Source organism: Nannospalax galili, unplaced genomic scaffold, assembly GCF_000622305.1.
Source record: "Nannospalax galili isolate Female #2095 unplaced genomic scaffold, S.galili_v1.0 scaffold1021, whole genome shotgun sequence".
In the NCBI taxonomy this organism is placed as follows: domain Eukaryota; kingdom Metazoa; phylum Chordata; class Mammalia; order Rodentia; family Spalacidae; genus Nannospalax; species Nannospalax galili.
Window position 1 is genome coordinate 304,714 of NW_008344095.1, and position 10,044 is coordinate 314,757.

The following is a 10,044-nucleotide window of genomic DNA, read 5'->3' on the forward strand; positions in this document are numbered from 1 at the left end:
TGTCAGTATTGTTATGGTTCAGAACGTCTAAACTCTGTGTGTGTGTGTGTGTGTGTGTGTGTCTGTCTGTCTGTCTGTTTGCCTCAATCTATTTTGAATGAGTTTCCTATCACTTGAAGTCAAAAGAGCCCTAAATAATATACCTACCCTCCTAAGGATAGAACAGCACACATTCAGATAAAACAATTTACTAAAATAAAGATCCAATGAATAAGAATTATGTAATAAAGATGGAGGAAAAAATGTCTTACTAGAAATCCTAGGCTAAGGATAACTGCTGTAATTGGGAACAAAATTTATCTCTGACTTCCTTAGCAGCCAAGACAAAGAGGAACCAAAATAAATTACCTTATTCTGGTTAAATACAGTATATCACTTCGTCAAGAAAGAGAATTTTTGTTTGAGCTAAAGTTTTGGGAACAAGATAAGTTGTTAGGGGTTTTATGTAAGAAAGAACAAGCTTACAGAGCTTCACTGAGCTTCTGCACAGAGCATCAATGATCATATCGAGATTAACATCCCTGCGTGACAGATATCAATGGTACTTCATAAATGAACATAAAAATCCATCATCATATTGAGTAGAATGTCTTAGTAAAAATATGTCTGATTTCTATGTTGGTGTCATGACCCCATGGCTAATCACTGAAGCTCAATTCCCAATTTGTGATCAAATTATGTCTATGGTCATCTCACCATAGACTAAACCCTGCCAATGCCCATATATAATTCAGATATAGGGTATAAGATAATGCTTCTTGGTGAGAGAAACTTTTTCATCTTTATAGTATTATGGAATTCAGTGACATCTTTCAGAACAACAGTGTAGTCATCTCCTGCATCGCTTGACAACTGTTGAATAGTTGTCATTCCAACAGACGGGAGAATGAGTCACTGAAGCCACATACACTCAACAAATCCCAATATATATCAGGTTCATCTGACTGATGCAATTACTAAGCTAGGAGAGCAGACTGGAGACAAATATATCTTTACGGACAAGATACAGGTATGATTAGGCTATCAAAAGAGCTAGTTAATTCATCCAGAGGATCCCATAACATTAGAAGTAAATGACTTCTGATGTTCAGCCCCACAGATATATCAGATACAATCTGAGGTCCTCAGAGAGAATGTTGTCATGGCAACACTTCAGATACTGGATGGTCCACCGGTGCCCTTTCCATCACAGATCACTTTTATTTTAAGCAGGATGGAGCACAGGTGGTGCTCATCACTAAGGTATTTGTTTGTATTAGATTTGGGCCCAAAGTTGGGGTTGAATGTCTGGATACCTCCGAAAGGTGGATTGGGAGAGTGTCTGAGAAGCCAGAGAATATTCTTAACCTCTGGGAAACTCCTCGTGCTGGAAATCTAGTCCGGGAACATTGTCTACGATGAGATGAGTCACGGCTGTCCTTATCAGTCATGTACCATGGACCAAGAAGGGAGGTGTGCCTGACTGCACCATGGCTGGGACTTGGTTCTTTACCTAGTTAGCCTTTAGGGATTAGTGTTTGTGTTCCAAGGACAAGTGAAAATTGAGAAAGCAATTTCTTTACATGTCTTTTTACTCCAAGATGACCCTCATCTCCAACAAGTCAGTGAGCTTAGGTCTGTTCTCTCTAGGGACATCCCTAGTTCATTTGTTACTGTTCATCGTACTGCCACTGACGCAGTCCAAGCTTCCACAGTCTGTTACCTGCTCCATCACAAAAGGCCTCTCTGCCGTGTGTGCTTGGCAGAGCAATCTTTCCATGGGAGTAAATCAGATCATGTGATTCTCCTTCTGAAATACAGACTAGGGGCTGGATTGGTATAGTGCTTGCCTAGCATAAAGCCCTGGGTTCAATTCCCCCAACAACATATAAATTCAGGTTGGTGATACATGACCCTACTCCCTGAAATTGGGAGGCAAGGACAGGAAGATAAATTCAAGTTCATCCTTGCTACATAGCGAGTTCAAGGCCAGCATGAGCTACAGGCAAAAATAAATAAAGAAATAAATAAATAGATGATAGATAGATGATAGATGATAGATAATAAACATACAAGTAAAATCCATATTCCTGTTCAGTAGCCCAGTGTCATCACCTAAAACTTAACCTGAGAGCCCCTGGAACTAAGGGAGTCTAACAGCTAAGTTTTCCTCAGCTTCATATCCTATCTACCCCCTCACCCTTTCACTCTCTCTGGACTTACTTGGGTGTCAGCTGGGTCTCCCCACCCCCTGCAGGTTTCAGGTTATGCGTTGTTTCTACAGAGAGACCATGCTATCTAAGCAGGCTCCTGCTGGCTCCTAGAGCTATCGCCACACCTGGATCTCTTCCTCTGTGTTCTTTTCTCCATGTGGAGTTACACATTTGCTCATGTATTGTCTCTCTAATACCACAGGACTTAGTGGTAGGGAACCAGCCTATACCCAAAATCTACAAAATAGCATCTGGCAATGTGGTAGACACCTAGTAACTATTTGTGCAGTGATTTAGTGAACAGTGGCCATGAGATGTTGGAAGCCAATGACTCTTGTTGGTGATAAGTATAACTAACTATGACATAGAAAGAGAAGCGACTCTGTCAGAAGATTGTGCTGGCTTTGTGGAGAGGTATGGAGGAGACAAGTCATCTTATATTGCTTCTCAGGTTTCAGCAAGCAGGAACAAGTTCCTCATAAACTTAAGGAAACTTCTAGAAAGAACTGAAAGTTCTTGTAGTACTTTCAAGGGTTGTGGGAAGCCCTGCAACAATGGGAATTACTGGAAAAGAGACAGAGGTTTATTAGGGTTAATGCGTTCAAGTTGTATACCTTGACTAGTGAGTTCAGAGACACAGGAATTACATGTGAAATCCTGAAGTCTTGGCTTCCAAGGCAGATATGGTGGCAACAATACAACAGATGCAAAGGTGAAAACACTTGCAGTTCAAGCCTGACCACCAGAGTTTGATCTCTGTGACCTCCACATCAATGCTGTGGCAGATATGTACCCTCATTCACACACTACTACTACTACTACTACTACTACTACTACTACTACTACATTAAATAAAAGCTTTTTTAAAGATAAGAAACAATTTTAAATGCAGTGTCCTACTTCTCACAAGCCAGAATGCACTGTTTCTGCAATCAAGTTTGTTTTCAGGTCAAATCTCAGAATCTCTCCTTGACCAAACTGGTTTATATTACAGTGAAGACATTGCTCAGCTTCATTTCTCCATGGAGGACACTATTAAAAACGCTTGTGTGTGTTTCCTCCAAGCCCAGCTTCTAAAGTGGTAGTATTTGGAGATGGGGATTACGGAATGTGATTAGCTCGTGAAGGTGGAGTCTTTAATAATGGGATTAGTGCCCTTAAATTGACATGTGATCTCCCTTCCATCCCCTTCCTGCCATCCTATATCCCTCCCCTCTTCTTCCTTTCCTTACCCTCCCCTCCCCTTCCTTCTGCCTCTTTCTCTCATTCTCCTTTATGGGCACACAGCCAGAATCTAGTCTTCATCCTATACAAGGTCTACCATAGCCTTGACCTTGGATTCCTCATTCAGGACTGTGCAGAAAGAAATTTCTGATGTTTAATTTACCTAATATGTGGTGTTTTATTATAGATTCATCAAATAACTAAGAAAGCCTCTTTCTCTTTCTCTCCCACACCCCAGGGGGGCATTTTGAATGTGTTAGAAAAATGACAGCTATTTTCATACCAGTTGTGGAATATATCTACACATAATTTATTTAGAAGTCCATTTAGAAATCTTCACCCCACAGCAGCAAATCCCATGGGATGGTGGGCAGGCATGGTGTCAGTCAGCCCAGGTGTAGTGGTGTGCACTTTGAATCCCAGCATTCGGGAGGCAGAGGCAGGTGGATGCCTGTGAGGTCGAGGCCGGCCTACTCTACGTACTGAGTTCCAGGCCAGCTGGGGCTACAGGGAGACCTTGTCTCAAATAACAACAACAACAACAACAACAACAACAAAAAGAATGGTGACAATCACCACGCAGATGTGCCTGGACCAACCTGCTTTTCTGTGGTGACATGGTTCAGAGCAAGTCAGTGTGATGGACAAACTTCTTAAATAACCATGACTCCGGAGAACAATTTCTGCTGGTGTATCCCTGGCCTTGCCTTGTGATCTTGGTAATGACTTGGACAACCACATGGAAAGCATTCATATCACACTGCTCAGTGTTGCAACCCTAGAACGGCTGTTTGTTGATTGTTGATTGTTTTAGCTTCTTTTCCTGTTGCTGTGATAAAATGCCCTGACAAATGCAACTTAAGTGAGAAAGGGCTTATTCTGGTTCACAGTTGGGGGTACAGTTCACCATGACAGGGAAGTCAAGGGTACAAGAGCCTGAAGCAGAAACTGAGAGTAATGTCTCTGTCAAGAAACAGAACAGCTAAGCGTGGTGGCACGGGCTTTAATCCCAGCACTTCTGAGGCAGAGGCAGGTGGACCTCTCTGAGATTGAGGTCAGCCTGGTCTACACAGCAATTTCCAGGCCAGCTGGGGCTACAAGAAGACCTTGTCTCAAAAAACCAAAACAGTGAATATTGGTTCGTGCTCAGCTGACTTTCTCTATTTTATACAGTGCAAGATCCCCTACCCAGGGAATGTCCCACCCACAGCAGAGCTATGTCTTCCCACATCAGTTAACATAATCAAGACACACCCAAGAAACCCATCTTCTAGGTGATCCTTGATACTGTCAAGTAGATAATTAACTCTAACCTTCACAGTGATAGACTCAAAGTCTATCACTATCAGTCTAAAAAGTCTTATTGGCTGAAAGAAAAGAATGAAACATAAATAAAATTTAATAAAATCAAATATTGCACCAATTAACAAGTTAACATTATGATTGCATCAGTTGCATATATAATATTTAGCTTAACACATTTTCATGGTAGAACAGATGAGGAAGCTACTAACAAAATTAGCATATTTTTGCTATAACATTCAAAGTGTTTGGTCAAATTAGGGCAGGAATATGTGCCATTATTTGTGGTTGTGTCCTGATCAGGCCTCAAATATTAGGAACAGGCACTGGACACCCAGCTTTCAGAGATGAACAACTGGGTCCCCAAAGGAGACCCAGGACATCAAGGACATTTATTCAGGAGAAGAGATTCTTTTGGGAGCAAATGGCAGGCAGGGTCCGTCCACTGGAAGGCGGGTCAGTGAATAACAAGTATTGTTATTTTGTCTGCCTCCGAAGGTCAGGGGCAGGACCAGGGAGAAAACTGTCAAGAGGCAGTTTCAGAAGCCTTGGTTTGGAGCTGGAGCTGTTGATGAGATAGGCTTTGGCAAAAAGAGCGTTCCTTTCCTTTGGCAGTCTTTGGCTTGGGGTTGGCTGCTCGGCCCCCTTACGATGTGGGTGAAAAGATGCTGCTGCTTGGTAACAGGAGTGGGAGCCTAGGACTGGGATGATAACTCGGTAAAGTGTTTGCGTGTAAGTGTGAGGATCCAGGCTTGATCCCCAGCCCCCATGCAAAAAGAGCTGGGTGTAGGGGCACGTACTTGGAATCCCAGTGCCCAAAAGGCAGACACAGTAGGATCCCTGTGGTTCTCTGGCCAATCAGCCTAGCCTACTTGGCAAGTTCCAGACCAATGACCTTGCCTCCAAAAACAATATGGACAACTTCTGAGGAAAGACACGGGAGGTTTATCTCTGCATGCACACGCACACACGCACACACACACACACACACACACACACACACACATACACACACACAGAGGCACACACATGCAGTAGGAGGAGCCCGTTAACCCTGGGCTCAAGATCATGAGCCTTGATGGTCACTTAGAGTCTACTTTAATCATTTTAATAACTGTGGGGCTGATCTCCTGTTGGGAATGTTTCATTGCTTCTATAATTTTTAACATTTGACTAAAATTTGTCTGTGTTTTACCTTAAACAATGGAAAAGAAGGTGGAGCCATAGTTTTGCCTGGTTAAATTGTTCTGGAGGAATCTGTTTCACTGAAGTTATCTGGGTTTTCTTTAGATTATATTGTCGATCCCATTGACCATTCTTTAGTCAGTGTTCTAGTAAATTCTGAATGTTCATCAAAAATAATTGATTGGCTTTTTGTCAGCATTGATATTGAAGCCAGTATCAGATCTGGCTCTAAGCGGTGGAATAAATAGGGAGAGGAGAGGAGTTAATGCTTTCTATCTAAGGTGAAGATTGGGTTTCAAGATGAGAGGCAAGCCTGAGCCTGCCTGTGCGGCAACCTCAGCAAGCCTAGGAGGGATGCTGAGACGGCTGGGAAACAGCTGGGGCTTGTGGAAGCTGGGTGCCTTAGTTACAGCAACTTCTGAAATGAGCTCAGATCCAGGCCCTGCAGACCACAGAATGCTGGGATGCCTTGTGTTTTTGTGTTTCCCTATGTGTTCATGTTGCCTTCCTTTTTTTGTTTTTTAACAATATAAATTATTTGAGATCAAGAAATATAATTTCATATTCTTTTCTGAGTTGGTCTACATTCTTCATGGGTGACAGAAGGTTTTACCGTCTTTATGTTCTTGTTAATATCTTCATTTTGAGACATCTTTTGGATGGTGATGTCTGGATTTAAGTTAATCTGAAACTCTTTGGGAACAAAATCTTATCTGTGAGCATGGCTCCACAATTTGGGGTGCAAGGCTCAGATTGCTGACCCTGCGTAGTGGATATCATCATCCTGGATTGAGTTCTGCCCACTTCCAGAAATAGGACTTTGGGCTCAGTCTTCATTTTCCAACTGGGCTCAGAATATGCCTCTCTGCCCTGTGCTTTGTTCAACATCCTGCTGTGAAAACAATCAACCTTGAAACCCATTTCAATCACTTTATGCCTCAGTAATCTCTGTTTCCCATTGTATGAAGCAAGCTAAGTCCCTCAGTAGTCAGGAGCCCCTCCATCAGAAGTCCTGCCTTATCCTTTGAAGCTTCTAATTTTCTGTCCTATTAATGCCTCTAGGAAAGACAGCTTTATCCATCCATTTTGTTTATTCATTCATTCAGTCAGTCTAGGGGGGATTACTATTTATTTATTGAGTAGCAGGTACTTGAGATTTTTATTTTAGTAGGAAGGCAATGACATAATTTAATACAAAAATTCAGGCTTCAGGGAACTTCAGTATCTTCTGTCTAGTTCTAATACCTTTGCTTTCCCTGAACACCGTATTTCCTATTATTTACAAGCAGTCACTCTGTTTCTTTTCTACGCCCTAAGTGGTGTTAGGGCTTAGGGGTAGGAAGATGAATGAAACAGTGAGATCATACATATGAATATGCATTTTAAGTTATAAAGCATTTTGTATGCATTGGTTTTTTTGGAGGAGGTGGGATTTGAGACAGGTCTTGTGTCTTAGGCTGCCTGTGGACCCATGATCTTCCTTCCTTGGCTTCCTGAGGGCTGGGATTATGGAAATGTGTCACCATGCCTTGGCTACATTGATTCTTCTTAATAAAGAGAAATGCAGCCAGTCCATTGGAAGAAACAGGCAGAAATAACTGTCATTCTGGATTTTTCGTGTCTGCTCTGGCCATCTTTGCTAAGCTTCTCCTTTAATACCTGCATTTAGCTTTTCTCTTATCTAGTCATTCAAATTCTCAATATAGTCTCAAAAAACAAAAGGGGGGTTACTATACTCAAAGCATAATGCCAGGCCGATACTGAAAAGATGGAATGAACAAGACTCAACCAAGTGAAAGAGATAAACCATTCCTCCTAGGCAACATGGGAGCTTAAAAGAGCTACAGGAAAGAGAGCTGAGGGCTGGGGGGGTGGGGGGGGGTTGCGATTTGGTGGAAGTCAAGGATGAGTAGAACAGGAAGTAGGTTCTGACAGAGGGGAAGCACGTACAGGGTCAGAGTGTCTTTGGGAGCCAGGGGAGTTAATTTGGGCTGAAAGGCATGGTTGGCGGAAGCAGGAGAGGTCAAGACTGGAGAAGGCCATTGGACCAAGTGCATTGCTGGTGCTTAAGTTGGAATTGTGCTCTGTAGCACCTGGGAAACCAAGGCTTTCAAAGCAGGTGTCCTTTCCAGGCAGGGCTAGGATCTAGGGTTAGAACTATGGATTCAAGAGCCCTTTAGGGGACATCAACAAGAAAGGATCCACTCAGGAGAGAGGGCTCAGCTTGTCAGAACTCACTATCCTCCCCATCCCAACTGCAAATTCCCCATGGGAAGGGGCCATTTCTTAGGGTTCATTCATTTGCTTGGGTTTTAATGCTCTTTACTGTTATGTTTTGGGTCTGTGCTCACTAGAGAGTAGCCTTGTAGTTTCTTAGCAGAGGCTGGTGAAGTTCTTCAGAATACCTGTGTGATGGAGAAAGTGATTTCCATACGTGGGTTACTGTGGACCATCTCCAGAGGAGTCTGTGTATCAGGGACACGTTGCATATTTAAGCCAAACACAACAGCTGATGACTCCTGTAAAAGAGCAAGAAACAGTCTTTATGGCCAGCAAGCTGGCTCAGTGGGTAAAGGTCCAGCGAGCCTGTCAAGCTGAGTGAGATCCCCAAAACACGTCAGCTGGAGAGAACCGATTTCTAAGTTTTCTCTGGTTCATGCACACGCCACAGCACCTGCAGTCACACACACACACAGTAATAATAATAAAGTGGGCCTAAATTAAAGTAATAATGACAATAGTAATAATAGTAAAGATACAGCCTTTACTCTTAAGGGCGCTAGTGGCTACTGAAGGAAAATAGACATGAATTGTGTTACAAATTTTGGCCAAGCTTTGTTAACTGCTTGAACAAAATGCTGTGGGAAGTTGGAGTGACAAAATCACTGAAAAGATTCCTCGGGGAACTCGCAACCAAAAAAAAGAAGCACGTGGGGCTAGAGAGATGGCTCAGCGATTCAGAGCACTGGCTGCTCTTGCAGAGGACCTGGGTTCGATTCCCAGCACCCACATGGTGGCTAAGGACCCTCTGTTAACTCCAGTTCCCGGGGAGCTGACACCCTCTTCTGGCCTCTGCATGCTTTGCATGATAGGTGCTTTTAACACATGCAGACAATACATTCATACACGTAAAATGAAAATAATAAATGATCAATATTTTAAAAGAAGGAAGTATGTGTTATTACTGAAAAATAAAGCCAGCATTGTTACTGAGCAATATTGCATTCGTAGTGATGTTTTGGACGTAGACATCTCTCTTGGGGCCGCCTTGTTCCCTTCAGCTCAGACTTCTTTAGTCTTACTGGACTAAGACACTAAACCGAGTTTGTCTGTAGCCAGGCCCGGCTGGTGGTCAAGGGAGGACCCTGCGAAGCCATTGTGAGGCCTCCGATGGCTGCGGCAGTACTCGGAGGTTTACGGCAGTGGGCGGGACCCGAATCCCCATGTGGTCCCGACATCATTGACATGGCGGAATCCCCCATCCAACCCTCCTGGTAGTTATTTGAGCGGCGGCGGCCGGAGCAAGAGGCGGAGAGCGGCGGCGGCGGGAGCAGCGGGCGCGGCGCAGGGGGCGGCAGGGATCGGCGGGCACGGCGTGGGCGACCCCAGCTGCGGGCGCCGGGAGCCCCGGTTCCAGCCCGAGGGGAGGTAAGGCGTGCGGGAGAGGCGGGCTGCGGGGGGACGCGCGCCCCGCTCCGCACCGTGGTCCGGGATGCCCGGGGAGAACTTGGCGCGGCCGGCCGGGGGGGACCCGGGATCCCGGGGAGGAAGGGGCGATGAGGCCCGGCGCTCCCTCCTCTCGGGCCCCCGAGGACCCCGCTCCCCGCGGCGCGCTCGGCCCGGAGAGGGAGGAGGGCGCGCGGCCCGGCCGAGGAACCTCCGACGTGTCACTTCTAAGCCGTAGCTTTCCAGGCGCCGCAGGGAGGGGGCGGCCGGCCGCCGGGGCCCCCTTCATCCCCGGGGGCTCCGCGGGCTGCGATCGGGGCTGCGCGCGGGGAGGGTCCGGTGCATCCCGCGCCCCAGCCCGGGGGACCCTCCCAGCTCGCCGGGCCAGCTCAGCGCGCCACGTCCTCCTCCCCGTCCTGCCCCCGGGCTCTCCCCCGGGCTCCCCCCGGGCTGGGGGCGGGAACCGGCGGCCGCG

At 45.5% G+C, this 10,044-nt stretch overlaps 1 protein-coding gene across 2 annotated transcripts in view; it reads left to right on the top strand.

Moving 5' to 3' along the window:
- The first annotated feature begins 9,447 nt into the window (after positions 1-9,447).
- The window catches only part of Fndc3b (fibronectin type III domain containing 3B), a 342,813-nt gene continuing 342,216 nt past the window's right edge, over positions 9,448-10,044 (top strand). Inside the window, exon 1 of one of the 2 annotated variants that reach the window (XM_029567042.1) lies at positions 9,448-9,551. The gene's annotated coding sequence lies outside the window, so the exon portion shown is untranslated. The remainder of the gene's footprint in view (positions 9,552-10,044) is intronic. The other variant, XM_029567043.1, reaches the window with a different exon arrangement.